At 44.9% G+C, this 27,956-nt stretch overlaps 1 protein-coding gene across 4 annotated transcripts in view; it reads left to right on the forward strand.

Annotated features, from left to right (window-relative positions):
* Positions 1-19,734: 19,734 nt before the first annotated feature.
* nap1l1 (nucleosome assembly protein 1-like 1) overlaps positions 19,735-27,956 on the forward strand; it is a 133,608-nt gene continuing 125,386 nt past the window's right edge. For 3 of the 4 annotated variants that reach the window (XM_059652614.1, XM_059652617.1, XM_059652616.1), the window contains exon 1: positions 19,735-19,834. The gene's annotated coding sequence lies outside the window, so the exon portion shown is untranslated. Of the gene's footprint in view, positions 19,847-27,956 lie in introns of all 4 variants that reach the window. The other variant, XM_059652615.1, reaches the window with a different exon arrangement.

The raw sequence follows: 27,956 nt of genomic DNA on the forward strand, positions 1-27,956 counted from the left end.
TCACTCAAGTGATGTTCCCAAGCTCAGTCAGCCTGGTGAGGGTGTCGACCTCTGTCAGAATACCCTGTAACTCATAAGCTCCACTTGCTGCATTTTCTAATGATAAAACCAGTTATATTGCCTGTTTGAAGTCCAGTTGGGCTTCAACTAGTTGGCACTTTTGTACGGACACTGACCCAGCTAGTGAAGAGCTGGGACCTAGATTGAGCAGAACCCCCAACACTCCTGTTTTTCTTTTCTTATTTGAATCAAACTTCCCAAATAAAGGCATGATGCCAGAAATGTTTATCCCAATTCAAAGATGACTGTTGCAAGCGAATGTTCTTCAGGCATATACTGTGCAGCTAGCTCAGAGCCACTCCCTCAACTGAGGAGATTCTGAATCCCCTGTTAATTTTTTCCTCTCTCCCACACCACCGCTGTTCAGCAGTAGTGCATATTTTCCCCCTGCAAATTCTGTTTTGTGTGTGTGTGTGTATATATGCAGTGATTTAGTAAAGACTCCATTGTGCAAATAATTTTATTCAATATTTCCACCATCAGGAAACCTACCCACATTGCCAATGAACCAGAAACAAGCAAAGCCAGATAATAGCAACACTTACGTGGACACTCCTGTTTATATCTATCAACCAGGGCTCCCTGATTGGACCAGATTAACAGCTCCAATCAGGGAACTCATATTCTATGAGGTCCACCTGGCTGACCTTGTTCCAATCCCTACACTAGGGAGCAGACTTACATTTTTCCCTGATGTGGATTGAAGGATAAAATTGTCTAGGACACTGGGGAGAACTTGCATGGTCTTTTTGAAATAGAGCCTTGAAATCATTTGCATCTGCTGGAAAGATCAGACCATGCAATGACTTAGAACATTGGTCTGTAGTATTGGAGGCAGATCAGAGAAGGTTCACTAAGGTGATTGCAGATATGGATGTACTGTCTCATGAGGAGAGGTTGAGCCTGTGCTCATTGGAGTTTAGAAGAATAAAGGGTGACATTATTGTAACATACAAGACTCTTAGGGGATATGACAGGGTAAATGGGGAGAAGTTATTTCTCCTTGTGGGAGAGTTTCAGACTCGAGGGCATAAACTCAGAATAAGGGATCACCCATTCAAGACAGATGTGAAAAGAAATTTCTTGTCTCAGATGGGATTGAATCTATGGAAAGATTTAGCTCAGAGGGCTGTTGGGGCTGGGTCTTTAAGTATAGAAGATAGTACAGCACAGTACAAGCCCTTTGGCCCATGATGTTGTGCTGAAGTTTTACCGTAAACCTAAGGTCTATTTAACCTCCACCCCTACCTTATAATGTCATCCAAATGCCTATCTAAAAGCCACTAATGAGGCCAAATCCACTACCCTCTCCAGCAATGCATTCAATGCCTCTACCACTGTCTGAGTAAAGAACCTACGTCTGACATCTACCTCCTTTCACTTTAAAACTATGTCCTCTCGTAAAAGCTACCTCCACCCTAGGAAAAAGTCTCTGGCTGTCCACGCTATCTTTACCTCTGATCATTTTGTACACCTCCATCGAGTCACCTTTCATCCTTCGTCGTTCTAAAGAGAAAAGCCCTAGCTCTCTCAACCTTTCCTCGTAAGACCTTCCCTTCATTCCAGGCAATGTCCTGGTAAATCTCCTCTGCACCTTTTCCAACGCTTCCACACCATTCCTGTAATGAAGCGACCAGAACCGGACACAATACTCCAGATGTGGCCGAGCCAGGGTTTTGTATAGCTGGAGCATAACTTCACGGCTCTTGAACTCAATCCCTCTATTAATGGAAGCTAACATACCATAGGCCTACTTAACAACTCTATCCACCTGGGTGCCTTAACATCAAATCTGACAAGGTAGAACTCCCAGTTATTCAGCAGAACGTCTACTTCCATCATGTGTTCAACTCTCTGCAGTAAGGCATAAACCTATCAGAAGCCAAACTGTTACTTTTCACAGCAATTATATTATCAACAGTGATCTGCTTTATATTTATGATAATCTGATGCAAATTAACTTTATGAATCTATATCTTAACGGCGGATAAACTTCAAGAGGTGGACATAATGAAGGCAGAACTCCAGTGTTGGTAGCTATATTTTTGATTTGATTGATGGGTGAGCTCAATCATACTGTTTGGAGAGACCACTCCATTGTGTAATAGTTGCCGACATAGCTCATTGTAAAATAACTCATGAGGCAGTTTCATTTACAGTGGATTAAATGAGCATGTCATCTTTCAAAAAGGTTGACTCAATCCCAAAGAATGGCCTTATTTGGCAGAGAATAAAAGACAAAAGAAAAGACAACAAGCTATAAGGCAATAATGACATCAGGCACCATGTCAGCAGTATGTAGTAAAGGCTTTTATGTGAACTCAACAAGGAACGCATCAAAACCATTGTGCCAGTTTAACTAAAACTCAGTAAACACTGCCTATCAACAACAGATTGCAATTCACAGAATCACAAAACTATTGCATGCCACTCAGCCCATCATGACTGGACCAGTTCTGTGAAAGACCAGTTAGCTTGGAATTACTATCCTGCCTTTTCCTTATAACTCTGTGCATTCTTCCTTGTACTCCTTTTTGTGTTTGCTGTCACTGCATTCTTGTATTTGAGACCTTAGCCATTCAATGCACAATAAAGGTTTTCCTTGTAACACTCCTGCTTCCTTTATCAGTTGCTGTAAATTTGTGCCCTCTCATTCTTGATCCCTGAACAAATGGGAACAATTTCTCCTCGTCTTCTCTGCTCACACTAAAGATTTTGAATATCTCTATGAGGTCTCCTCTTACTTCTCTCAACTGAAAAGAAAACAGTCACAACTTTTCCAATCTATCCTCATGACTGGACTTACTCATTCCTCAAACTATTCTTGTAAATCACTCCCTCCAACCCATTCAAATCTTTTCTATTATATGGTGCCCAGAACTGGACACAATACTCCAGCTGACACCAAACTAGTGTTGATCCAAGTTCAACATTGCTCTTGTCTTCTATGCCCCTATCAATAAAGCCCACAATGCTGTATACTTTATGATGCTCTCTAATTGCCCTTCAACTTTCAATGACTTTGTAACAAAAAAACCCAGTTCCCTATGCTCCTCTACCTCCTTTAGAGTTATACCTTTTAGTTTAGATTTCCTACAGTGTGGAAACAGGCCCTTCGGCCCAACAGGTCCACACTGCCCCTTGAAGCATCCCACCCAGACCCATCCCCCTATAACCCACACACCCCTGAACACTACAGGCAATTTAGCATGGCCGATCCACCTAACCTGCACATCTTTGGATTGTGGGAGGAAACCGGAGCACCCAGAGGAGACCCACGCAGACATGAGGAGAACATGCAAACTCCACACAGACAGTCACCCGAGGGTGGAATCGAACCTGGGTCCTTGGCGCTGTGAGGCTGCAGTGCTAACCACTGAGTCACCGTGCCGCCCAAAGTTTTAGTTTATATCATACCTCCATTTTTTTCATATTAAAGTGAATCAAAATAAATTGAGAGTTGTTGTAGCTGCATCCATTGCAGGCAGGTAGAGACCATACTATCACAACCCTGAAGCATTTACATGTCTGATCTAAGAGACCTCAGGATGTTGATTGTGGGAGTGATTGGCCTCGCTTTCACTGGAGCTGATTATTGCCTGGATCTTTTTGGCATGAATTTTACTTGCCAATTGTCATTCTGGTCCTGGATGTGGTCCCTGTACGTGGATATGAACTGCTGCAAGTATTAGGAGGGAATGAGTGAATGACTGCAAACAAAACGTACTTCTACCAGCTAACCTCAAGAGAATTGGCAATTTTCTGGTATAAATGTGATAAAATGATGCTGGAGAATAGAAGAGGAAGCTTTCATAAACTGAGAAATAATCCAAAGAACTGCCGATATGAAAGAATGCAAATTCACTCTTTTACAAATAAGATTTTACTGTCAATTTATCTTCTCATTCTCGGAAACACTGGAGGTAACTCAGTCAAAAAACAAAACCTTTGCTTAATTTCTTAACCATGTTAGCATCAGTTAACCTTTCATCCTTTCTTAGGTAAAGTTTTCCCGTGAAATTTTTAAAAAATTATAAATATTAATATTTTAATTTCTAGGTTCTGTTTTATTCTCGATTAAAACAATTAGGCAGTTTCCTTAACTTATACACTGTTTTATGAGGCTGTTCTAATCCACAGCAGAATAGAAGTGGTTCCTGAAACTTTCAAACTGCAAGGCATAAAGAACAAGTCATTCCACATTGACGAAGTTTCTTTTTACACGAACAACATCAGCCAATGAAAAGAGATTCTCAATTATGCATGATAACAAAGTGTGGGGCTGGATGAACACAGAAGGCCAAGCAGCATCTTAGGAGCACAAAAGCTGACGTTTCGGGCCTAGACCCTTCTGGTTGCCGTGGCATAATGGTCAGCATGTTGGTTTCTAAGCCCTGCGATCCGGTTTCAAGTCTGGGTGCAGCTTATTTCCTTGTCCGGTTAGTGCTGAGCATCGGGAAGTCTCAATTATGCATTAGATAGAAATAGAAATAGAACATTACAGCACAGTACAGGCCGTTCGGCCCTCAATGTTGTGCCAACCTGTCATACCAATCTCAAGCCCATCTCACCTACACTATTCCATGTACGTCCATATGCTTATCCAATGACGACTTAAATGTACCTAAAGTTGGCGAATCTACTACTGTTGCACGCAAAGCGTTCCATTCCCTCACTACTCACTGAGATAATTTCATAACCTCTTTATATGCAGCATTTATATCAACATATTAGCATGGTCCTAATGGGCTGGTGTGTTTATTTCAATGTAAGGTATATTATAGGTAGTTCAGTTTGGGATTATGTTCAGCATGCACTGGATGGGCCAAACAGTCAGTTTCTATGCTGTATGGCAGATGAGCTTAGAGCTTGGATCAGTACATGGGACTATGATGTTGAGGCCATTACAGATACTTGGTTGAGAGGGGAACAGGAACTGGCTGGTCAAGATTCCAGGTTTTTGTTGTTTTAGACGAGATAGAGGGGAAGGTAAAAGCATTTGGATAAGCATATGGACGTACATGGAATAGTGTAGGTTAGATGGGCTTCAGATCGGTATGACAGGTCGGCACAACATCGAGGGCTGAAGGGCCTGTACTGTGCTGTAATGTTCTATAAAGAATGTTCTATAAAGGTGAAGGAGCTGCATTACTACTGAGGGAGAATGTTACTTCTGCAATCAGGGAGGATATGCTGGAGGAGTCATCAACACAAATAAGATGGGTGCAATCACTCTAATAGAATTATACTATAGGGCCTCCCAGCAGCCACTGAGGCACTGAAAAACAAATATTTAGGCAGCTTATGGAAAGGTACAATAAAAACAGACTCATCATTGTGGGTGACTTTAACTTCCCCAATATTGACTGGGACTTTCTTAGACCAAAAGGCTCAGATGGAGCAGCATTCGTTAAGTTCATTCTAGAAGGTTTCTTGAAACAGTGGAAAGTCCAACTAAAGGAGGGACCAAACAAGACTTTGTATTGGCTAATGAGCCTGGCCAAGTGACTGACGTTTCAGTGGGAGAGTATTTTGGAAACAATGATCATAATTCCTCAAGTTTTAAGTTTTAAGTTTTAAGATAGCTATGAAGAAGAATAAATCAGGACATTGCGGGAAGGGACTAAATTAGGGGAAGCAAATTACATTAGTATTAGGCAGGAGCAGGAGTGTTAAATGGGTGGAGCTGTCATCAGGTAAGTCCACATTTGACATGTAGGAACTGCTTAAAGACCTACTGGGAAAGTTCAGGATCAGCACGTTCCAGTAAGGAGAAAGGTAAGGGATCCTTTGATAATGATCGAGGTGGCGAGTTTAGTTAAAAGGGAAAAAGGAAGCATATGTAAGGTTTAGGAAGCTAAAATTAGGCAGGGCCTGTGAGGAATATTAGGAAAGCAGGAAAGAAAGCAAGCAGGGAAATTAGGAGAGCAAAAAGGGGCCATGAAATGAACTTGACAAGTAGGATTAAACAGAATCCCAAGGCATTCTATATATACATTAAAAACAAAAGGATAACTAGGGAGAAGGTAGGACCACTCAAGGATAAAGGAGGGAACTTGCATTTGGAGGCAGAGAATGTGGGCGAATTCTAAACAAGTACTTTGCATCAGTATTCACCCAGGATATGGAGGATAGTGAGATTAGTGTGGAACATGCTAATATGCTGGGCATTTTGAGATCAAGAGAGAATTAGTATTAGATCTTTCGAACAGTATTAAGGCTGATAAGTCTCCAGGGCCCAATAGTATTTACCCAATAGTATGAGTTATTGAGAGAGACAAGAAAGGATATCGCTGGGGTTTGACCAAGATCTTTGTATCTAGTAGATACATGCTCAATCTGTCCAACCTATCTCCATAAGACACCTGCCCATTCCAGGGCTTAGTCTGATAATCAACATATGTTACTTAAATAAAGAACACCAACAAGTTTGTTAAACATGATAGGGAGCAGCAATCTCACATAGAACACCATTCTGCTTCTGTTTTATCAAAGAAGGGATTTTGAGAGGAGGTTCTGCTTAGAGTTCCTTCAGAAATGCAGAGCTGTACTTCCATTCTGACAGTTCTTTCAGAGCATTGAATTGTCAGAGGAGGACAAATGAACTTTCTTTTCACAGCAATTAGTTTCTGTAAACTGAAATTTACAGATTCTGACAGTTACTTTGGCAGAACTGGTAAATGTGATGCTAGGGTACAATGAGGGTGAGGAGGTGGGGGTAGAGGAAGTTGGGTGCCAGATGAGAAGGGTGATAGGTAGGGAAGGATTTTTATGCCAGGGGTACAATGCCAGATGATGAGGGGATTAGGGTGCTAGCCAGGTAGGTGATGTATACAAAATAAAAACCAAAAGCGCTGCGGATGCTGTAAATCAGGAATAAAAACAAAATTGCTGAAAAAGCCCAGCAGGTCCGGCAGCATTTGTGGAGAGAAATCAGAGTGAACGTTTTAGGTCCGGTGACCCTTCCTCTGAACTGATGGTGGCTGGGAAATGTCAGTTTATATGCAGAAAATAGGGAGGTGTGTGGGGTAGGAAGCAAACGATGAGATAGAGCCCAAAGAGAAAGACAGTTGGACAGACAAAGGAATTGCTAACGATCAGGTTGGGAGAGCAAATGGTTGTTAATGGGGACTGTTAGCAACTAACAACACGGGGTGTGTAATGGCAGGCTATGTGGTAACAAGGCCTGGTGTGTGGGGTAGGGGGCCGGGATAAGGAAGAGTTTAGGCCCTAAAATTATTGAACTTGATATTGAGTCCGGAGGGCTGCAGGATCCCCTATCAGAAAATGAGATGTTGTTCTTCCAGCTTGTGTTGAGCTTCGCTGGAACACTGTAGCAAGCCTGAGACAGAGATGTTGGCCAGGGAGCAGTGTGGTGCATTAACGTGGCTGGCAACAAGTAACTCATTGTCTTTGATGCAAGCAGAAGAGAGATGTACTGCGAAGCAGTCACCCAGTCTATGCTTTGTTTCCCCAATGTAGAGGAGACCACATTATGAACAGCGAATGCAGTAGACTAGATTCTGGAAGGTATGTTTGGGCCCTAGGATACTGGGAGGGAGGAGGTAAATGGGCAGGTGTTACACCTTCGCTGGTTACAGGTGAAGGTGCCATAGGGCTGTGGGGAGGTGTTGGGGGTGAAAGAAATGTGGACACTGGGTGTCCCGGAGGGAACGGTCCCTGCAGAAGGCGCACAAGGGAGGGGAGGGGAATATATGTCTAGTGGTGGCATCGCACTGGAGATGGCAGAAATTATGTCTGATGATCTTCTGGATGTGGATGCTGATGGGATGGTAGGTGAGGATAAGGGGAACCCTATCACTGTTGCGGGAGGGAAGAGAAGGAGTGAGGGTGGAAGTGCAAGAAATGGGTCAGACCCGGCTGAGGGCCCTGTCAACAATGCAGCTGGGGAATCCTCGGTTAAGAAAGAATGGGACATTTCAGAGGCTCCCTTGTCAAAGTTGGCCTCATCTGAACATATGCGACAGAGATGGAGGAACAGAGAGAATGGGATGGGGCCTTTACAGGAAGCCAGGGTATGAGGATGTATAGTCCAGGGAGCTGAGGGAGTCAGTGGGTTTACAGTGGATATTAGTGTCCCCAGAAATGGAAACAGAAATGTCGAGGAAGGGAAGAGAGGAGTCATAGACCAGGTGAAAGTGAGGGCAGGGTGGAAATTGGAGGTGAAATTGATGAACTTTTCCAATTCCAGACAAGAGAGGGAAGCAGCACCAATAATATCATTGATGTATCAGAGAAAGAGTGTGTATATTTGGTTGAGATGTATATAATTGGAAAGGGTAGGGTGCCATGGTATAACATTGCAAAGCAAGTGATGCAGTGTTTAAGGTAGGTCAGGAGGTCTCTTGTGGCGCAGTTGTGTCCCTACCTTTGAGCCAGAAGGACTGGGTTCAAGTCCTACTTTTGACAGGTCCGTTATAACATCTCTGAACAGGTAGATTAACAATACCTCTAGGGTAGGTCAGGATACATTTGGCAGAGGGTGGGAGTTTACCAAGTCTAGGTGAGAGAGGTCAGGTCCAGCAGTGGTGGGGGAGGGGGGTCAATTTGGGATTAGTGGCAGAGGGGAGGAGAAAGTAGTGGTCAGGCCAGTTTCTGTAGATGTGTAAGGGATTTGGGTAGATGTGGTTAGGATGTGTGAGGTTACTTACAGGGTCAGTCACTCAAGACTTCGAGAATGTATTTAATAGTCAAACTTTCTCCAAGTAACTATTTCACTTAATTTTAGAGGAACCTTTCAAAGTCTCTGACTTAAAAGGAGACTTTTTGGAGGATTCTAAGCGTAGAGGAATTGCCCAGGAAGGAGTATTTCCCAGCAGACAATTCAATTTCCTGGGCAATTGCTATGGAGTGTGCTGCAATGTGGATTCTGCAGGATCCTGTCTGTGCTGAAATACCACTCTTTCACCATTGGAAAATCCAGGCTGAACTCTTTCATAAAAACCACGCTAATTCTTTCCAATTTTCTCGTATTTTGGTGTAATCTGCAAACTTGGCTCTAGAATATTCATTTTCCTCATTCAAGACACTAATATCCATTGTAAATAACTGTGGTCCCAGCGCTGGTCCCTGTGGCCTCCTCTAGTAACAGTTTATTACCCTGAAAATATTCCCCTTGTTTCAATTTTCTACAAGTTAGCCAATCCTCTATCCAAGTTAATGCACTAACCTAAATACCTTGGGTTCTTACTTTATTAAGTAGCCTAATGTGTGGTATCTTATTGAATGTCTTTTGAAAATCCAAATTTGTGAGGGACAGTTGATGCCTCACAAGCCCTATTGAATTATTTGAGGATGTGACAAAACACACTGATGAAGGTCAAGCAGTGGATGTGGTGTATAGGCAAGGCATTTGATAAAGTTCCCTGTGGTAGGCTCATTCAGAAAGTAAGGAGGCATGGAATTCAGGGAAGTTTGGCTGCCTGGATACAAAATTGGCTGTTCAATAGAAGACAGAAGGTTGTAGTAGATGGAGAGTATTCAACCTGGAGCTTGGTGACAACTCGTGTTCTGCAGGGATCTGTTCTGGGACCTCTGCTCTTTGTGATCTTTATAAATGACTTGGATGAGGAAGTGGAAGGGTGGCTTAGTAAGTCTGCCGATGACACGAAGGTTGGTGGAGTTGTGGACAGAGTGGAGGGCTGTTGTGGGTTGCAACGTGACATTGACAGGTTGTGGAGCTGGGCAAAGAAGTGGCAGATGGAATTCAACCCAGAAAAGTGTGAAGTGATTCATTTTGGAAGGTCAAATTTGAATGCAGAATACAGGGCAGGATTCTTGGAAGTGTGGAGGAACAGAGGGATCTTGAGGTCCATATCAATAGATCCCTCAAAGTTGCTATCCAAGTTGATGGGGTTGTAAAGAAGGTAATGTGATATGTTGGCTTTCATAGGCAGGGAATTGAATTTAAGAGCCATAAGGTAATGCTGCAGCTCTATAAAACTCTGGTTAGACCACTCTTGGAATATTGTGTTCACTTCTGGTCACTTCATTATAGGAAAGATGGGGAAGCTTTAGAGGGAGTGCAGAGGAGATTGACCAGGATGCTGCCTGGACTGGAGGGTGGGTCTTATGAGGAAAGGTTGAGGGAGTTACGGCTTTTTTTCATTGGAGCGAAGAAAGATGAGAAGTGACTTGATAGAGGTGTACAAGATGATGAGTGGCTTAGATAGACTGAACAGCCAGAGACTTTTCCCAGGGCGGAAATGACTATTATGAGGGGGCATAATTTTAAGGTCATTGGAGGAAGTATAGGGGACATGTCAGAGGTAGGTTCTTCACACAGAGAGGACGCATGGAATGTGCTGCCAGCAGTGGTTGTGGAGTCAGATACTCTAGAGACTTTTTAAGTGACTCTTGGGTAGGCACATGGAAGACAGTAATATGCAGGGTAGATTGATCTTGGAAGGATAATGGGTCAGCACAACATTGTGGGCCGAACAGCCTGTACTGTGCTATACTGTTTTATGTTCTATGTTACATCTACTGGTTCCCCTTTACCAATCCTGCTTTCCACCTCCTCAAAGAACTATAATAAGTTTGTCAGGCATGGTGAGTGAACTGATCAGCTTTCAGGCCCATTCATTTCCCCTTGCATTTTTTCTCTAGTTATAGCATTTATTCCCTTTTCTATTTTGCTTTGGTTAGTTAGTAATTTTAGAATGTTTTTAGTGCGTAATACCATAAAGACAGATGGAAAGTATATATTTGATTCCTCTGCCATTTCCTAGTTTCCCAGTATCATTTCCCCAACCTCAAAACTGATCATTGACTTCAGAAAAAGAGAACACGCTCCTCTCTACATCAAGAGAACTAAGTTTGAGAGAGTGAACAGCGTCCAGTTCCTCAGTGTGATTATAACAGATGACCTGTCCTGGACTTCCCACGTAAATATAACAGTCAAGATGGTACAACAACGCCTCTTCTTCCTCAGGTGGCTCAGGAAATTTGTCACGTTCATGAGGCCTGTAACCAACTCCTACAGATGCACCAGTGAAAGCACACTGAGCGGGTGCATAATGGCCAGGTACAGCAATTGCTCTGCCCAGGATCGTAAGAAACTACAGAGGGTGGTGTGCACAGCCCAGACCATCGCAGAAACCAACCTCCCATCCATGGACTCCATTTACTCGGCTCGCTGCCAGGGAAAGGCTGCCAACATCAAAGACCTATCGCACTGCGGTAATGATCTCCTACAACCTCTTCCATCAGGCAGAACATTATAGAAGCCTGAACACACACATACGAGCAGGTTCAGGAACAGCTTCTTTGTGGCCATTATCAGGCTATTGAATGTACTCTAGCCTCAAATAATGTAACCTGCAAAGTAACCCGTACGCCTCTAAGTCTTTTTAATTTGGAGATCCTTTGCTTGCTGTGATCTGCCTGTACCACGAATAAACAAAGCTTTTCACTATATTTCAGTACATATGAGAATAAATCAATCAATCTGAGGGGCCTATGTTCACTTCAGCCTCAATTTTCCTTTACGGCATATTTTTTAAAAAAATTACTGTGAGTTTTTATATTACTTGCTAGTTTGACCTCAAATTCTACTAACTTTTTTTTGTTCACCTTTGGTCATGTTTAAAACTTCCCCAAGATTTTGGCTTACCACTAATCTTTGCCACATTGTGTGTTTTTTTACCTTTCAATTTGATACTATCCTTAAGTTCCCTGTCTTTGTTGTCAATCTCCTTTCCTAGTTCACTTCATCCAACTCTATCCTCATTTCTTTGTAACTGCTCTCATTTAAGTTTAGTAGTTATTTCTGACCCACGTTCCTCCCTCTCAAACTGAATGCTAATTTCTGTCATTTCATGGTCACTGTTTCCAAGCAGATTTTTTACTCTGAGATTATTAATTAACCCTGTTTCATTATACATCACCAAATCCAAAATTGCCTGATCTCTGATTGGATCGACAACACATTGTTTTTGAATATACATTATAAATTCTTCCTCAAAGGTAACTTTGTCAATACGAGTACCCCAACCTACATGAAAGTATAGCAACTGCTGGAGAACCTACAGAATACACCCAACAGTGTATTCCTTCTCTGTTATTTCTTACCTTGGTACATATGAATTCTATGTTTTCTGATACAAGAACTTTTCCTGCTAACGTACGAACAAAGCTATGCCACAGAACTTTGCTTTCTGCCTGTCCTTTCCATATGTTGTCTTCACCACCCTGTCTACCTGTGCTGTCACCTCCAGGGATCTATGGACTTGTACATCAAGGTTCCTTTGTTCTGCCCTAGGGATCTACCATTCATTGTGTATATCCTTCCCTTATTAGAGCTCCCAAAATGCACCACCTCAGTCTTATCAGGATTAAATGCCACCTGCCATTGCTCTGTCAATTTACCAGCTGATCAATATCAGTGCCTGAGGTCATCCTCCTCAATAGCATCACACCCAATTTTTATGCAATCTAGAAACTTCCTAACTGAATATTAAATATCCATATCCAAAACATTAATGTACACAATAAACAACAAGTGTCCCAGCTTCAATTCCTGTGGCACACTGCTGGTCACAGGCTTCCAATTACAGAAATGACCCTCCACCATCACACTTTGCCTCCGATTTATAAGACAATTTTAAACCTAATTTATGAACTTGCCTTGGATCACTTGGGCTCTTAACTTTTGGACCAGCCTCCATTTGGCACTTTGTCAAATTCCATGTAAATCACAGCAACTGCACTATCCTCATCAGGTCTTAAAACCCTTGGAGGTAGATAAATGTTTGGGACCTGATCTGTATTTTCTAGGACATTGTGGAAAGCTTGGGAAGAAGCTGATGTATTTGTGTCATCAACAGCCACAGGTGAGGTGCTGGAAGACTGAAGGGCAGCTAATCTTGTGCCATTATTTACGAAAGGCTGCAATGAAAAGCCAGAGAACTACAGTCTTGCAAACCTGACATCAGCGGTGGGTAAGGCATTGGACAGGATTCTGAGATAGGATTTACATGCACATGGAAAGACAAAGATTGATTAGGAGTAGTCAGCATGGAATTGTGCGTGGGAAATCATGTCCCACAAACTTGACTGAGTTTTCCGAAGAAGGTAGATGAAGGCAGAGTGGTAGACGTTGTCTACATGGGCTTTAGCAAGACCTTTGACAAGGTTCTGCATTGTAGACTGGTTAGTAAGGTTGGATCACATGAGATGCAGGGAGATCCGGTAAATTGGATACAAAATTGGTTTGACGGTAGGAGACAGAGGGTAGTGGTAGATGGTTGTTGTTTGGATTGGAGGCCTGTGATCAGTGGTGTTGTTCGTCATTTATGTGAATGATTTGAATGAGAATATAGGAGGCATCATCGGTAAGTTTGCACATGACACCAAAATTATGAATACAGTGGACAGTGCAACAGGATCTTGATCAGCTAGGCCATGGAATGTCAGATGAAGTTTTAATTCAGATAAATGCGAGGTGTTGCATTTTAGTAAGAAAAACCAGGGTAGGACATGACAGTTAATGGTAGAGCCCCGGGTAGTGTTATCGAACAGGGACAGCTAAGGGTGCAGGTATGTTGTTCCTTAAAAGTGACATCACAAATAGGATGTAGAAGAAGGCATTTGGCATGCTTGCCTTCATCGATCAGAGCATTCAGTACATGAGTTGGGACATCATATAACTGCTGTACAGGACATTGGTAAGGCCATATTTTGAGTACTGCATATAATTCTGGTCACCTGCTACGGGAAGGATGTTATTAAACTGGAAAGGGTGCAAACAAGACTCACAAGGATGTTACTGAGACTGGAGGGTTTGAGTTATAAGGAGATGCTGCATTGGCTGGGACTTTTTCCCCGGATCATAGGAGGCTGAGGCTGACCTTATGGAGGTTTATAAAATCATGAGGGGCAAAGATAAGGTGAATAGCTAAGGTTTTTTCCCCGAGGGTAGTGAAGTACAAAACTAAAAGGCATAGGTTTAAGGTGAGAGTGAAAGATTTAGAAGGGATCTAAGGAGAATTTTTTTTTCATGCAGAGGATAGAGCATGTATGGAATGAACTGCCAGAGGAGGTGGAAGAAGCAAGCACAATTACATGTCAAAGACATTTAAACTGGTAAATGGATTGAAAAGGTTGAGGGATATGGGCCAAATGCAGTCAAATGGGACCAGTTCAGATTAGGAAGACTGGTTTGTATAGACAAGTTGGACCGAAGGGTCTGCACAACTCTATGACTCAATAAGATGCCTAATCACCTTTTCAAAAAAATCTTAATTGAATTAGTCAGACAGGATCTCCCTCTAACAAATCCATGCTGGCCATGCCCTGCCTTTCCAAGTATTGATCAATCCTGTCCTTCAGAATTCTTTTCAATAATTTCCCTATCACTGATGTCAGACTAACTGGTCTATAATTACTTGGCTTGTCCCTGACACCCGTCTTGAATAAGAAAACAGATCAGATGTGTCCAGTCATCTGGCACTTTAACCGAGACTTGCAAAGTATTGTACATCTCTGTTAGGGCCCCAGCAGTCTCCTCTTTTGCCTCCCACAGCAGCCTGGGATACATCTCCATAGGCTCTGGGGATTTAGGCACCTCTATGCCTCCTCATTATTAAACTTAATGTGTTCTGGAACATCACCATCCTGAAATTCCTGGCTATACTGTCTTTCTCCTCTGTGAATACAGATGAGAAATATTCATTTAAGCCCTCACCAACATCCTCTGACTCCGTGAACAAGTTGTCTTTTGGTTTCTAAAAAGTCCCACCCTTCCCTAGTATTACTCTTAAAAAAACCTTTGGGTTTTTCTGGATCCCATCTGCCAAAGGCATTTCATGGCACCTCTTTGCCATCCTAATTTCCTTTTTAAGTAACCTCCTACAGCCTCTAAATTTTAAAGGATCTCCCCTGTTTTTAATGTGCTGTACCTGATATATCTTTTTCATGATCAAACTTTCGATATTCCTTGACATCCAAGGTTCCCTGGTCCTGCTGCCCTTGCGCTGGCCCTGAATTTTCACTGCACTGCTTTTAAAAGAGTCCTACTTTCCAATTGTAGACTTACCTGCATGTAACTGTTCCCAGTCTACGTTTGCCAGATGCTGTCAAAGGATATTAGGGTGGCTCAGTGGTGAGCACTGCTATCTGACAGTGCCAGGGACCAGGAGGCAAAATTCTCAGCCTCGGATGACTGTCTGTGGGGAGCTTGCATATTCTCAATGTGTCTGCATAGGTTTCCTCTTGGTGCTCAGGTTTCCTTCCACAGTCCAAAGATATACAGGTTAGGTGGGATAATAAGGTGTAGAGCTGGATAAACACAGCTGGCCAAGCAACATCTTAGGAGCAGGAAAGCTGACGTTTCGGGCCTAGACCCTTGATTGGCCACACTAAATGCAGGGTTACAGAGATGGGGTAAGGTGGTGGCTTTGGCGTGGATGCTGTTCAGAGGGCCTGTGCCTACTCAACAAGCCAACGGCCTCTTTCCACGCTGTAGGGAATTCTATGATATTGAAATCCACCTTCCCCAATTTAGACACTTAATTGCTGCACTATCCATATTCCTTTCCACAATAACTTTGAAACTTACAGAATTATGGTCACTATCCACAACAAGCTCACCCATTTTTTCTGAAGAAGGGTCTCGACCCAAAATGTCAAACTTTCCTGCTCCTCTGATGCTTCTTGGCCTGCTGTGTTCATCCAGCTTCACACCGTGTTATCTCAAGCTCACCCATTTGACTGGCTTCACTCCTTAATGTGAGGTCTCGCACTATCCCACCTCTAGCAGGATTATCTATGCACTGGCACTAAAAACTCTCCTGGATGCACTTTAAAAATTCCACCTTGTCTAATCCACGAACATTAAGGTGAACAGAGTGGGGGTCTAGACAGAATTTGTGAGAGGGGCAGCTTAGGTGGTGTTTGGAGGGAGAACAGGTGATGGGGAGGGGCTAAGTGGGAGGGTGTTTTGTGGGGGAGAGGGGGCAAGTGTGGGAGAGGGGTTGAGTGTGGGAGAGGAGGCAGAGAGGGACTGAGGGGAGGGGGAGGAATTTGTGGAGGGGGGTAGGGTGGGGGGGAAGCGGGAGAGTGTGGCGGGGGAAGAAGTCGTGGGGAGTGAGGTAAGTGGGGGGGATGGGTTGGAGGAGGACAGAGTGAGGGAGGAGGTGGTGGTGACAGGGGTGGAACTGGGGTCAGAGTGGAGAGTGGGGAGGAGGGGTCAGCAGGGTGGGAGAGGGAGAGTGTGGGGGGGGACGGATTGGGGGGAAAGCAGGGGAGGGGAGTGGGTGAAGATGTGGGGGGATGAAGAGGGGGGAGAGCGGGGGGGGGCAGTGGGGGACAGCGGGGGGGGAAGCGGGTGGGATGAGGCGGGGGAGAACAGGGAAGAGGACAGCGGGTTGGGGGCGAAGCCGGGGACGAAGTCAGGCGAGAGCAAGGAAAGCAGAGAGAGATGGAGTGGGGGGAGAGCAAGGGAGGGGTGTAGGGGGATGCAGTGGGAGGGATGAAGTGGTGGGAGTGTGGGGAAAAGGAGTGGGAGGAGTGCCAGGGAGGGGTGTGGGGGGAATGGAGTGGGAGGGATGAAGTGGTGGGACCGTGGGGAAAGGGAGTGGGGGGAGTGCCAGGGAGGGGTGTAGGGGGGATGGAGTGGGTGAGGCAAGGTGGGACACGGTTTGTCAATCAGACGGAGAGTGAGCATAGAACATTACAGCACAGTACAGGCCCTTCGGCCCTCGATGTTGTGCCGACCTGTCATACCGATCTCAAGCCCATCTAACCAACACTATTCCATGTACGTCCATATGCTTATCCAATGACGACTTAAATGTACCTGAAGTTGGCGAATCTACTACCGTTGCAGGCAAAGCGTTCCATTCCCTTACTACTCTCTGAGTAAAGAAACTACCTCTGACATCTGTCCTATATCTTTCACCCCTCAATTTAAAGCTATGCCCCCTCGTGCTCGCCGTCACCATCCTAGGAAAAAGGCTCTCCCTCTCCACCCTATCTAACCCTCTGATTATTTTAAATGTTTCAATTAAGTCACCTCTCAACCTTCTTCTCTCTAATGAAAACAGCCTCAAGGCCCTCAGCCTTTCCTCGTAAGACCTTCCCTCCATACCAGGCAACATCCTAGTAAATCTCCTCTGCACCCTTTCCAAAGCTTCCACATCCTTCTTATAATGCGGTGACCAGAACTGTACACAATACTCCAAGTGCGGCCGCACCAGAGTTTTGTACAGCTTCACCATAACCTCTTGGTTCTGGAACTCGATTCTTCTATTAATAAAAGCTAAAACACTGTATGCCTTCTTAACAGCCCTGTCAACCTGGTTGGCAACTTTCAAGGATCTGTGTACATGGAAACCAAAATCTTGCTGCTTATCTACGCTACTAAGAATCTTACCATTAGCCCAGTACTTTGCCTTCCGGTTACTCCTCCCAAAGTGCATCACCTCATGTCTGCATTAAACTCCATTTGCCACCTCTCAACCCAGCTCTGCAGCTTATCTCTGTCCCTCTGCAACCTACAGCATCCTTCGTCACTATCCACAACTCCACCGAACTTAGTGTCGTCCGCAAATTTACTAACCCATCCTTCTACACCCTCTCTGAAGAAGGGTCCAGGCCCGAAACGTCAGCTTTTGTGTTCCTGAGATGCTGCTTGGCCTGCTGTGTTCATCCAGCTTCACACTTTATTATCTGGGATTCTCCAGCATCTGCAGTTCCCATTATCTCTTCTACGCCCTCATCCAGGTCATTTATAAAAATGACAAAGAGCAGTGGACCCAACACCGACCCTTGCGGTACACCACTAGTAACTGGTCTCCAGGATGAACATTTCCCATCAACTACCACCCTCTGTCTTTTTTCAGCAAGCCAATTTCCGATCCAAACTGCTATATCTCCCACAATTCCATTCCTCCGCATTTTGTACAGTAGCCTATTGTGGGGAACCTTATCGAACGCCTTGCTGAAATCCATATACACCACATCAACCGGTTTACTCTCATCTACCTGTTTGGTCACCTTCTCAAAGAACTCAATAAGGTTTGTGAGGCACGACCTACCCTTCACAAAACTGTGCTGACTATCCCTACTCAATTTATTCTTTTCTAGGTGATTATAAATCCTATCCCTTATAACCTTTTCCAACACTTTACCAACAACTGAGGTAAGGCTCACTGGTCTATAATTTACCAGGGTTGTCTCTACTCCCCTTCTTGAACAGGGGAACCACATTTGCTATCCTCCAGTCGTCTGGCACTATTCCTGTAGACAATGACAAGTTAAAGATCAATGCCAAAGGCTCGGCAATCTCCGCCTTGGCTTCCCAGAGGATCCTAAGATAAATCCCATCCGGCCCAGGGGACTTATCTATCTTCACCCTCTGAAGGATTTCTAATACCTCTTCCTTGTGAACCTCAATCCCACCTAGTCTCGTAGCCTGTATCTCAGTATTCTCCTCGACAACATTGTCATTTTCTAGAGTGAATACTGTTGAAAAATATTCATTTAGCGCTTCCCCTATCTCATCTGACTCCACACACAACTTACCACTACTATCCTTGATTGGGCCTAATCTTACTTTCGTCATTCTTTTATTCCTTTAATACCTATAGAAAGCCTTAGGGTTTACCCTGATCCTATCCGCCAACAACTTCTCATGTCTCCTCCTGGCTCTTCTGAGCTCTCTCTTCAGGTCTTTCCTGGCTACCTCGTAGCCCTCAAGTGCCCTAACTGAGCCTTCACATTTCATCCTAACATAAGCCTTCTTCTTCCTCTTGACCAGAGATTCCACCTCCTTCGTAAACCAATGCTCCCGCACTCTACAGCTTCCTCGCTGCCTGACAGGTACATACTTATCTAGGACACACAGGAGCTTTTCCTTGAATAAGCTCCACATTTCTAATGTGCCCATCCCCTGCAGTTTCCTTCCCCATCCTATGCTCCCTAAATCTTGCGTAATCTCATCGTAATTGCCTTTCCCCTAGCTATAACTCTTGCACAGTGGTATACACCTATCCCTTTCTATCACTAAAGTAAACATAACAGAATTGTGATCACCAAAGTGCTCACCTACTTCCAAATCTAACACCTGGCCAGGCACATTACCCAGTACCAAATCTAATGTGGCTTGGCCCCTTGTTGGCCTGTCTACATACTGTGCCAGGAAGCCCTCCTGCACACACTGGACAAAAACTGACCCATCTATAGTACTCGAACTATAGTGTTCCCAGTCAATATTTGGAAAGTTGAAGTCCCCCATGACAACTACCCTGTCACTCTCACTCCTATCGAGAATCATCTTTGCTATCCTTTCCTCTACATCTCTGGAACTATTCGGAGGCCTATAGAAAACTCCCAACTGGGTGACCTCTCCTTTCCTGTTTCTAACCTCAGCCCATACTACCTCAGTTGACGAGTCCCAAACATCTTTTCTGCGTCTGTAATACTGTCCTTGACCAACAATGCCACATCTCCGCCCCTTTTACCATCTTCTCTGTTCTTACTGAAACATCTAAATCCCGGAACCTGCAACAACCATTCCTGTTCCTGCTCTATCCATGTCTCCGAAATGGCCACAACATCGAAGTCCCACGACGTAACGGTGGCGGGAGGAGTTTGGGGGTGCGTGCACCGGCCGGCGTGGTTTGGGGGCGCGCACGTAGAAGGCGGTCCCCGGGGCGCGCCCCCGCAGGTTATATCCAACCAATCGGCGGCGCCGCTCGTTCTTTAGCGCCATCAGAGAGAGCGGGGCTGGAGCGCGCGGAGAAAGCGAGAGGTACGGAGCCAGGTAGAAACCTCGGGGGGGGGGGGGTAATAAATAAACAAGTGAATGCCGGGGGTAAATTGCGGGGACATGGTGTTCCGGGGGCGGGTAAAAACGGGGCTAAGCCACAGGGAGGTTCGGGCTCTCGGCCTCGGGCTGGAATACCGTGTCCGGCCCGGGCCCACCGCCTCCAGTTGCGTTTGTGTCGCGTGTGCGCTCCGGGGCCTGAGGGGGCCCTGTCGTCGTCCGCCCCGGCTCCGGCCTAAGAGAGGCCCCGGTTAGCGACTCCCGTTTCGGTCCACCCCGCCCGAACACGTGGCGGAGGCCGCTAGGAGGGTGGGCCCGGTCTTGGTGCCGCCGTATGGTCTGTGGCGCAGATGCTGTTCGGGTCCCGCCTGGGGTTTCCCCCTCCCCGGGGAGGGGGCTCCTGCGAGCTGGGTTCACTTTAAACCCCATTCCCACCCCGCGTGAGCTCGGAGAGACAAGGTCGGTTCAGAATAAATCCTTGGTCTGTGGCCCGAGACTACACGTTTCCTCTGGTGTTATAACACCGTTATATCTTAATATTCCACACCCTGTTGTAACCAGCTCTCGATGACTTTGATAATAAAACCTTTTCTGATTACAATGTGTACAGCTACATCTAATCTAGTTGAGTGTAGAAGCGTTGACTGTTAGCAAGGCCGAAATCATCTGATTTTCGTGATGAATGGAATGAAAGGCTTGTTTTTGCAAATGTACTTCTAAGAATGTTCTAGGAAGGACAGGTTTATCTGATTTATCAACCAATTATAAGATTGTGTGCAGCATAATTAGACGTTTTTACCAGACAAATGATTTATCCAACGTTTCTAGGAAAAAAATCAGTAATCCTTAATCAACTAGGGATATCCCAGTGAAAATGGATGCCTGTAGAAAGCTAAGTCTTTGCTTATTTGCTTGTGTCAGTTTAATGTACACCATTGAGTGCACAGCCTAAATCAAGGATGATACTGCAGTACTGAGTGTTTGACTGTCAGGCTATTCCATATAACTTTAATCAGTGGCATTTGTGCTTGTCTTGGTTTTTAAAACGTCAAAGTTTCTGTGACGTTATGGAACGGTACCTTGGTCAACCTATCTTGCATGATGTACACTGCCAAACAATAGCTAAGCAGTGGTCCATTTTATTAATGGACTCTTGCTGTGTGCAAAATGGCTGTGTTGGTAGTAGAGTGTCAGTTGGATATTAAAATGTGAGGCTGGATGAACACAGCAGGCCAAGCAGCATCTCAGGAGCACAAAAGCTGACGTTTCAGGCCTAGACCCTTCATCAGAGAGGGGGATGGGGAGAGGGAACTGGAATAAATAGGGAGAGAGGGGGAGGCGGACCGAAGATGGAGAGTAAAGAAGATAGGTGGAGAGAGTATAGGTGGGGAGGTAGGGAGGGGATAGGTCAGTCCAGGGAAGACGGACAGGTCAAGGAGGTGGGATGAGGTTAGTAGGTAGATGGGGGTGCGGCTTGGGGTGGGAGGAAGGGATGGGTGAGAGGAAGAACCGGTTAGGGAGGCAGAGACAGGTTGGACTGGTTTTGGGATGCAGTGGGTCGGGGGGGGAAGAGCTGGGCTGGTTGTGTGGTGCAGTGGGGGGAGGGGACGAACTGGGCTGGTTTAGGGATGCAGGGGGGGAAGGGGAGATTTTGAAACTGGTGAAGTCCACATTGATACCATATGGCTGCAGGGTTCCCAGGCGGAATGAGAGTTGCTGTTCCTGCAACCTTCGGGTGGCATCGTTGTGGCAGTGCAGGAGGCCCATGATGGACATGTCATCTAGAGAATGGGAGGGGGAGTGGAAATGGTTTGCGACTGGGAGGTGCAGTTGTTTGTTGCGAACTGAGCGGAGGTGTTCCGCAAAGTGGTTCCCAAGCCTCCGCTTGGTTTCCCCAATGTAGAGGAAGCCGCACCGGGTACAGTGGATGCAGTATACTACATTGGCAGATGTGCAGGTGAACCTCTGCTTCATGTGGAATGTCATCTTGGGGCCTGGGATAGGGGTGAGGGAGGAGGTGTGGGGACAAGTGTAGCATTTCCTGCGGGTGGTGGGGTTGGAGGGCAGTGTGGAGCGAACAAGGGAGTCACGGAGAGAGTGGTCTCTCCAGAAAGCAGACAGGGGTGGGGATGGAAAAATGTCTTGGGTGGTGGGGTCGGATTGTAAATGGCGAAAGTGTCGGAGGATGATGCGTTGTATCCGGAGGTTGGTAGGGTGGTGTGTGAGAACGAGAGGGATCCTCTTAGGGCGGTTGTGGCGGGGGCGGGGTGTGAGGGATGTGTTGCGGGAAATACGGGAGACGCGGTCAAGGGCGTCCCTGCAGCCATATGGTATCAATGTGGACTTCACCAGTTTCAAAATCTCCCCTTCCCCTACTGCATCCCTAAACCAGCCCAGTTCGTCCCCTCCCCCCACTGCACCACACAACCAGCCCAGCTCTTCCCCCCCACCCACTGCATCCCAAAACCAGTCCAACCTGTCTCTGCCTCCCTAACTGGTTCTTCCTCTCACCCATCCCTTTCTCCCACCCCAAGCCGCACCCCCATCTACCTACTAACCTCATCCCACCTCCTTGACCTGTCCGTCTTCCCTGGACTGACCTATCCCCTCCCTACCTCCCCACCTATACTCTCTCCACCTATCTTCTTTACTCTCCATCTTCGGTCCGCCTCCCCCTCTCTCCCTATTTATTCCAGTTCCCTCTCCCCATCCCCCTCTCTGATGAAGGATCTAGGCCCGAAACGTCAGCTTTTGTGCTCCTGAGATGCTGCTTGGCCTGCTGTGTTCATCTAGCCTCATATTTTATTATCTTGGAATTCTCCAGCATCTGCAGTTCCCATTATCTCTGTCAGTTGGATATGCCTTTTTTTCCCCTAAATGCTAGGATGGGATCTTAAAAATATCCTCTGAGTCTAGTGCATCCGCATCAGTGGTGTGACACTTTTGAGCTTTTACTTATAAATTCTGTGTCTGATACCATCTTTCTCAACACCTGAAGAAGCAGTAAGACTCTGAAAGCTTGTGTTTTCAAATAAACCTGTTGGACCATAACCTGGTGTCATGTGATTTCTGACCTTTAGAAAAGAGCCCAAATCGCCCTTGGCCTGTGAACAACTTAGCTCAAGGAAGTGATGTTCTAGTTTCAGCCTTTTGAGATGTGCTTCTGTGGAGTTGAAATTAGCATCATTTGAAAGCTTCAGTCCACCAAAAATCTGTCTTGAAATTTGTAGAACTCTAGTTTTGAGACATTAGGAGCAGTATTTTTTTCCTCTCGTGTAAGTCAGGTTGTTTAAAGTATCTGTGTTTGTGATATTCTCTGAGTTGCCCGGGAAAATTACTTTGCTTGAGTTAATAAACCAGAGTATGATGGCTCATGCTTTTCTGTAGTCATTGTGACATGACGAGACCAGCATTTGACGCCCATCCCTAATTACGCCTTGAACTTAGTAGAAACAGTAGTTAAGAGTCAGCCACATTGCAGTGGTTATAGGTCTGGATTCGCATGTGGGCCAGGTAAAGACAGCAGATTTCCTGGTCTCATAAGTGTTAGTGAGCCAGATGGGTTTTTAAATTCCAATTGATGGTACATCCATCATGCCATTACTGACATAGTTTTATTTTGTGGACCCATTAATTAGTTAATTAATTAATTAAAATTCCACCAGCTGCCACAGTGAGATTTGAACCTGCATTACAAGTCCAATGAAATCTCTTGCATAACTCTCTCTTCTCCTCTTCATCTTTTATCTAGGCCCCCCCTCCCGCAAAAAAAACCATCACCACCGATGAGCTATGGTATGGTTGGTCCATGTTTAATTGAAAACTGATCTTTTAAAATTAATCGGAAAGGAAGTACATATAAAACTTAATGAATGATGTAGTTATACTACTGTTAAATGAAGGGTCTAGGCCCGAAACGTCAGCTTTTGTGCTCCTGAGATGCTGCTTGGCCTGCTGTGTTCATCCAGCCTCACATTTTATTATCTTGGAATTCTCCAGCATCTGCAGTTCCCATTATCTCTGATACTATTTTAACCTCACTGCGAAGCCTCTTCCAGGGATGTCTAACCTGGAGAAGTTACCCTCCTCCCTCTGGACCAACCTCAGGGAATCTCTCTCCCATTGCAACTATCTTGTAATCTCTTCGGCCTTGAAACTGCTCGACCATGTCCTGAAGCAAACCAGGTACCACAGCCACATCACCTTCCTCAGCACCTGCCTACGGAACCAGATCATCCCAAGGGACTACAGTCTACATTTCAGCCTTCCCAATTTGGCCCCAACCGTGACCACCTCTACACCCAGAATATTCAGACCCTTCAGAAGCGTTCCCTGCGAGTCCTGAAACAGTCCCTCGCAGCCATGCGCCGGCACCTCCACACACTGCAATCCAGCCTGCCCCAGCTCAGAGCCTCCCCCTCTGATGAAGGGTCTAGGCCCGAAACGTCAGCTTTTGTGCTCCTGAGATGCTGTTTGGCCTGCTGTGTTCATCCAGCCTCACATTTTATTATCTTGGAATTCTCCAGCATCTGCAGTTCCCATTATCTCTGCTACTGTTAAATTGGTTTGTTTCTTTTACTGTTGTTACTTTTTAAAAAAGTGAAATTGTGTGTGACACAGTTTGTTTACTATTGGATGTTTGGGTTTCCCTTTAAATGTTAATGATCCCGAACAGGAGCAGTAAAACTTATGGAATTATTTCAACTTAAATTTTTCAAATTTCACTTAGTGTCATCTCCTGAAGCTTTCTTTGCATTTCTTCTTTGATTTTACTTTGTTATCTTGAAGGAAGAAATTTGAAGCAATATTTTCATTCCCTTTCTTTGGCATTCCAGCAAAAGAAGCTAAATGCTTATTATTGATTGTTTTAGGTTTTGAAGGATATTTTCTGTAAACTGCCTGTCAGTTGCTGCTTGTTTTTTTTTGCCTTGTATTCTTTTTCATGAAACCTTTCTGCCTATTTCAAGATAAATGTTTTTCCTGCCTATGAAGTTCTGGGTCTTTGAACAATTTTTTGTGGTTGCCCATTACTGTTCTTCCTCACTTTTTAGTACTACATTGGTTTATGCCTTATGAAATCTGGCAGGCTCCTTGGTGGTTTTGCCAGCTTTTGGAGTGAGTAGTGGACTGATTCAGGATAAGAACATCTGTCCAGTTCCTTGTGAATACAACATAGATTAGTTTCTGCAGATGCCTACAATTGATTTGGCCTTACAAATGGGATTGAAAATATTCAGAGAAAGGTTGTCCTTCTATTCTTGTTTTATATTAACTGTTGCTGTTCTACAGTTCATTTTTGACAGTACCAACCAAGTGTCTCCATATTTGCCCTATGGTCAAAAATGAGCTGACCAAAGGCATGTGAAATCTAGCGTTGCAGATGGTGGCTCAGTGGTTAGCACTGCTGCTCACAGCGCCAGGGACCCAGTTGATTCCACCCTCGGGTGACCTTGGAGCTTGCGCATTTTCCTCATGTCCATAAGACATAAGAGTGGAAGTAAGGCTATTCGACCCATCGAATCCACTCTGCCATTTAATCATGGCTGATGGACATTTCAACTCCACTTCCCTGCACTCTCCCCGTAGCCCTTGATTCCTTCTGAGATCAAGAATTTATCAATCTCTGCCTTGAAGACATTTAATGTCCTGGCCTCCACTGCGCTCCGTGGCAATGAATTCCACAGGCCCACCACTCTCTGGTTGAAGAAATGTCTCCTCATTTCCGTTTTAAATTTACCCCCTCTAATTCTAAGGCTGTGCCCACGGGTCCTAGTCTCCCTGCCTAACAGAAACAACTTCCCAGCGTACACCCTTTCTAAGCCATACATTGTCTTGTACATTTCTATTAGATCTTCCCTCAACCATCGAAACTGTAATGAATACAATCCCAGGATCCTTAGCCATTCGTCATAGGTTAAACCTACCATTCCAGGGATCATCCGTGAGAATCTCCGCTGGACACGCTCCAGCACTAGTATGTCCTTCCTGAGGTGTGGAGCCCAAAATTGGACACAATATTCTAACTGGGGCCTAACCAGAGCTTTATAAAGTCTCAGAAGCACATCACTGTTTTTATATTCCAACTCTGTTGAGATAAACGATAACATTACATTTGCATTCTTAATCATGGACTCAAGCTGCAAGTTAACCTTTAGAGTATCCTGAACCAACACTCCCAGATCCCTTTGTACTTCTGCATTACGAATTTTCTCACTGTTTAGAAAATGGTCCATGCATGTATTCATTTTTTCCAAAGTGCAAAACCTCGGGTCTACATGGGTTTCTTCTGGGTGCTCTGGTTTCTTTCCACAGCCCAAAGATGTGCAGGTTAGGTGAATTGGCCATGCTAAATTGTCCGTAGTGTTCAGGGATGTGTAGATTATGAGAGTTATGGGGGACAGGCCTGGGTGGGATGCTCTGAGGGCCAATGTGGACTTGTTGGACCAAAGAGCTTGTTTCCACACTATATGAAACATTGTATGATCTAGTTCTGTTATGTAGTAGGATGTTTCTGATTTTCATTTCAGTTCACAAACAAACAAGTTGAAATGTTGCTGTTGATTAAGCTTATTTCAGCTGGGTAGTTCTGCTCCTCATTAAGCCATTCAAAGTCTACAGTAAAGCTTTCCCCAAGGCTGTTACTAGTTCAACTTTGTCAACTTTTGATCAGTAGAAAAATTTCTTTTGGGAGTTGTAATATGAAGAAGGGTCAAGGCCCGAAACGTCAGCTTTCTTGCTCCGATGCTGCTGCTGCTTAGCCTGCTGTGTTCATCTAGTTCTACACCTTGTTATCTCTGGTTCTGGACTCACCCATCAGCGGAAACATGCTTCCTGCCTCCACAGTGTCCAATCCCTTAATAATCTTATATGTCTCAATCAGATGCCCCTTCGTCCTCCTAAACACGTGTATACAAACCCAGTCGCTCCAATCTTTCAACATATGATAGTCCTGCCATTCTGGGAATTGACCTCGTGAACCTATGCTGCACTCCCTCAATAGCAAGAATGTCCTTCCTCAAATTTGGAGACCAAAACTGCACACAATACTCCAGGTGCGGTCTCACCCGGGCCCTGTACAGCTGCAGAAGGACCTCTTTGCTCCTACACTCAATTCCTCTTGTTATGAAGGCCAACATGCTATTAGCTTTCTTCACAGCCTGCTGTACCTGCATGCTTGCTTTCATTGACTGGGTGAGGGCCATCTCTGTCTTGAAAGGATATTGGAATGGGAGGGTGACGATCCAGTTGTTGTGGCCCACGTTGGCCAAAGAGGTGTTCCATTTGATGGGGTGTTGACATCAGTTTTGGAACACGAGGGATCAGTTCCGTTGGGACGGTTTGCACCTGAACTGATCTGGAACTAGTGTTCTAGTGAAAAGAATAAATAGGGTGGTCACTAGGACTTTAAACTAGTGAATTGGGGTGGGGGTGGTTTGAGGGAAAATGACATGAAATATAGAACATAGAACATTACAGCACAGTACAGGCCCTTCGGCCCTCGATGTTGTGCCGACCTGTCATACCGATCTCAAGCCCATCTAACCTACACTATTCCATGTACGTCCATATGCTTTCCAATGACGACTTAGATGTACCTGAAGTTGGCGAATCTACTACCATTGCAGGCAAAGCATTCCATTCCCTTACTACTCTCTGAGTAAAGAAACTACCTCTGACATCTGTCCTATATCTTTCACCCCTCAATTTAAAGCTATGCCGCCTCGTGCTCGCCGTCACCATCCTAGGAAAAAGGCTCTCCCTATCCACCCTATCTAACCCTCTGATTATTTTAAATGTTTCAATTAAGTCACCTTTCAACCTCCTTCTCTCTAATGAAAACAGCCTCAAGTCCCTCAGCCTTTCTTTGTATAATGGTAAATACAAAAGAAAGTAGCAGGTTAACATGTGCAGTACGGTTTAACTATATCAAAGACGATGACCGAAGTTAAAAGGAAGCAAAACTCGGGAGATGTTATTAATGGAGATGTTAGAATTCAAAAATAAGGTATAAAAACTAGCATAAAGGCTCTTTACCTGAATGCTCATAGCATCCGAAACAAGGTAGATGAGTTAGAACGTAGAACTATACAGCGCAGAACAGGCCCTT

This window comes from Stegostoma tigrinum, chromosome 18 (assembly GCF_030684315.1).
Source record: "Stegostoma tigrinum isolate sSteTig4 chromosome 18, sSteTig4.hap1, whole genome shotgun sequence".
Classification (NCBI taxonomy): Eukaryota; Metazoa; Chordata; class Chondrichthyes; order Orectolobiformes; family Stegostomatidae; genus Stegostoma; species Stegostoma tigrinum.